The sequence below is a fragment of the Cicer arietinum genome, chromosome 2 (assembly GCF_000331145.2).
Source record: "Cicer arietinum cultivar CDC Frontier isolate Library 1 chromosome 2, Cicar.CDCFrontier_v2.0, whole genome shotgun sequence".
Lineage (NCBI taxonomy): Eukaryota > Viridiplantae > Streptophyta > Magnoliopsida > Fabales > Fabaceae > Cicer > Cicer arietinum.
The window spans coordinates 25,972,087-25,976,222 of record NC_021161.2 but is presented as its reverse complement, the minus strand read 5'-3'; positions in this window follow the sequence as shown (position 1 = coordinate 25,976,222).

Genomic DNA, 4,136 nt, shown 5'->3' with positions numbered 1-4,136 from the left:
ATTTTCTTTCCTTTCTTTTTCTTTCCTTTGTTTTTCCTTTCTTCCTTTTTCCTTCCTTCCTTTATATACTATTTTCTTTTCCTTTTCCTTCCTTCTAGTTTTCCTTTCTTTTTCCCTCCAAACAAACATATATAAATATAATAAATATAACTTAACAAATATCTCAAAATATCTAGATATTTGTTAAATTACCATTTCACCCGTAACGCATTAAATTCTCCGTAAAGGATTCATCGCAGTTAAATTCAATTTATTTATCGACGAGAAATTCTAATTGGCATCGAAATATCTTTTTGATTATAAAACTCCAAAATATTATTAACTTTGGCTTAAAAGCCTCCGAGCCAAAATCCAAAATACACCAAAAATACATAAATGGTACTTTAAAATTATGGGTCTTACATTACTCCCCCCCTAAAATTAGTTTCGTCCTCGAAACTATGCATCGATAAATAACTCTGGGTGTTGTTCCCTCATCTTGCTCTCCAGTTCCCAAGTCGCATCTCCAGTAATTGGGTTCCAGATCACCTTGACTAACGAAACATCCTTGGTCCTCAACCGCTTAATCTTCCTGTCATCAATTCTCACGGGTGGTACTTCGAACGACAGGTTATCCTTTAGCTGGATTGTGTCTGGTTCGATCACGTGAGATGGATCTGCGAGATATTTCCTCAACTGCGACACATGAAACACGTCATGGATATTGGACAGTATCGGAGGTAATGCAATCCGATAAGCAACCGGCCCAATTCGTGCAGAAATCTGATATGGTCCAATGAATTTCGGAGTCAACTTCTTCGATTTCAAGGCTCTACCTACTCCAGTAGTAGGTGTGACTCTCAGAAATACATGGTCACCCTGTTCGAATTCTAAAAGTCTGCGATGCTTGTCCGCGTAACTCTTCTGACGATCCTGTGAAGTCTTCATTTTCTCCTTGATCTTCCTTACCTTAGCTGTAGTCTGTTGCACCATCTCCGGTCCGACAATCATACTTTCACCGTCCTTATACCAACACAAGGGCGTTTGACACTTGCGCCCATATAAAGCCTCATATGGTGCCATTCCAATACTTGCGTGGAAACTATTGTTGTAAGTGAACTCAATCAACGGAAGCACATCATCCCAACTTCCTCTATCATCTAATACACATGCTCTCAACAGATCTTCCAAGGACTGATTCGTCCTTTCGGTTTGTCCTTCTGTTTATGGATGGTAAGCTGAACTCAATCGTAGTTTCGTTCCCAACGCTTCGTGCAATGCTCCCCAAAAATGTGATGTGAACTTCGGATCACGGTCCGATACAATACTCGATGGCAACCCGTGTAACCTCACAATTTCAGCGATGTAGATCTCCGTTAGCTGATCTACCTTATAGGTGGTCTTTACTGGCAAAAAGTGAGCGGATTTTGTCAGTCGATCCACTATCACCCATATAGAATCATTCTTCCTCCTTGTTTTTGGCAATCCAGTTATAAAATCCATGGAAATGCTGTCCCACTTCCATTCCGGTATATCTAAAGGTTGCAACATCCCAGCAGGTCGCTGATGTTCCACCTTCGCTTTCTGACAAGTTAGACAAGTGGATACATACTCCACTACATGTTTCTTCATTCCTGGCCACCAATAATGCTGTCTCAAATCCTGATACAGCTTTGTTGCTCCAGGATGAATACTCAACTTGCTCTTATGATCCTCTTCTAAGATTGTTTTCCTCATATCTGTAATTCTTGGTACACAAATCCTACCATTACATCGCAAAATATTATCTGATCCAATCTTGAACTCTGTTGTCTTCCCTTGCACTATTAGGTTCCTCATCTCTTGAATTAAGACGTCCTCTTGAGATTTTGCAATGTCCTCAAGTAGTCCACTCAGAATCTTAATCATTCCGAATTTCAAAATTCCCGGTGCAAACTCTACGTTCAAGTGTAGATCTCTAAAAGCTTCCCACAACTCTTGTTGTTTGGCCATAATAGTTGAAAACACCGAGACACTTCTCCTACTCAAAGCATCGGCCACTACATTGGCCTTCCCAGGGTGGTACTGCAATGTGAAATCAAAATCTTTGAGAGTCTCCATCCATCGTCTCTGGCGCATGTTCAATTCCTTCTGATCAAACAAATATTTCAAACTTTTATGGTCACTGAACACGGTGAACGTGCACCCATATAAATAGTGCCTCCAGATCTTCAATGCAAAAACAACCGCAGCAAGCTCCAAATCATGAGTAGGATAGTTTCTCTCATGAATCTTCAATTGCCTTGAGGCATAAGTTACAGCTTTCTTGTGTTGCATCAGAACACATCCCAAACCTTGGTGAGACGCATCACAATAAACTTCATAGGGTTCTTCTGATTGCGGTAATACCAATACTGGGGAGGTCGTCAATTTTCTCTTTAGTAATTGAAACTTTTCCTCACACTTCTCCGTCCATGCGAACGGTTGATCCTTTCTGGTAAGTTGTGTTAATGGAGCCACAATCCTAGCAAAACCTTCAATAAACCTCCTGTAGTACCCTGCCAATCCCACGAAGCTTCGTATGTCAGTGACAGTCTGAGGTTGTTTCCAAGCAAGAATCGCCTCAATCTTAGCCGGATCTACAGCGATTCCTTCCTGGGTTATCACATGTCCTAAGAAATTCACTTTTTCTAGCCAAAACTCACACTTCGACAAATTGGCATACCACTGCTTCTCGCGTAAAATCTCCAGAACTTGAAGTAAGTGTTCTCCATGCTCTTCTTCAGTTCTCGAGTAAATTAATATATCATCAATGAACACCACAACAAATTTATCTAGAAATGGACTAAAGATTTTGTTCATGTAGTCCATAAAAATTGCTGGTGCATTGGTAACTCCAAACGGCATAACCAGATATTCATAATGTCCATAACGGGTTCTGAAAGCAGTTTTCTGAATATCTCCTTCCCTTACTCGAATCTGATGGTAACCCGACTTCAAGTCAATCTTCGAAAATATCGCGGCCCCTCTCAATTGATCCATTAAATCATCGATGCGTGGCAAAGGATAACGATTCTTAACAGTTGCCTTGTTAAGCTGTCTATAATCCACACACAAGCGCGAGCTTCCGTCCTTCTTCTTAACTAGCAAAACTGGAGCTCCCCACGGTGATACACTTGGTCTTATAAATTTCTTCTACAACAAGTCTTTAATTTGGCTTTTGAGCTCATTTAATTCCAATGGCAACATTTGATATGGTGCCATTGAAATTGGTCCCGTTCCTGGGTGCAAATCAATGAAAAATTCCACTTCTCTTACCGGTGGCAATCCTGGAATTTCCGTTGGAAATACGTCCCGGTACTCATTGACAAGCATCACATCTTCTATGTTCACATTTATCTTTGCCTCCACATTAACCAGGGACAAAAACTCATGAGTCCCTTCTCTTAGTGACACTCAGAGTTCGTTAGCGGCTAGATATTTAACAACTCCTGGTTCGGGGAAAAGAACCAATTTACGAGCGCCATCCAAGATCACGTAATGCTACGACATCCAATCCATACTGAGAATGACCTCGAGTGATTGTAGGGGTAAACAAATCAAATTAATCCAGAAGTCTCTATTTTGTATAGTTACTTGACAATGTAAACATGCGAAATTGACTGTCAAAGTCTTAGCAGGTATAGAAACAATCAAATCAAAATGTAGAGGCGACACAGATAACTTCAAACGATTCACACAATCCATAGCAATGAAGGAATGGGCTGCCCCCGAATCAAAGAGTGCAGTTAGAGTGTTACCTGCAATCTCACAGTCACGTTGAATCAGATTACCAGATGGATTCCCTTCTTCAGCACTCACACAATAAATGCGTCATCGTGCAATCCTTTGCCATGTGTCCTGGCTTCTGACAATTGTAGCAGGTGAGAGTATTAGGGGTACAAGCGTTAGCATAATGTCCCTCTTCCCCACATCGGAAACAACGAACCACTCGTCCCAGTTGTCTCCCAAAATTCTGGTTCCCTGGGCGATTCTGCCCACCGTTGTTAGTTCGTGGTCCATTGTAAGGTTTAGCAACTTGCTTCCCCTTGTTCTGAAAATTCACTCGACTAGGTCCTCCAGCAATAAAATTCCCTCCTCAGCTAGCCCTTTTATTCTTCATATCCTCAACTTCCCTA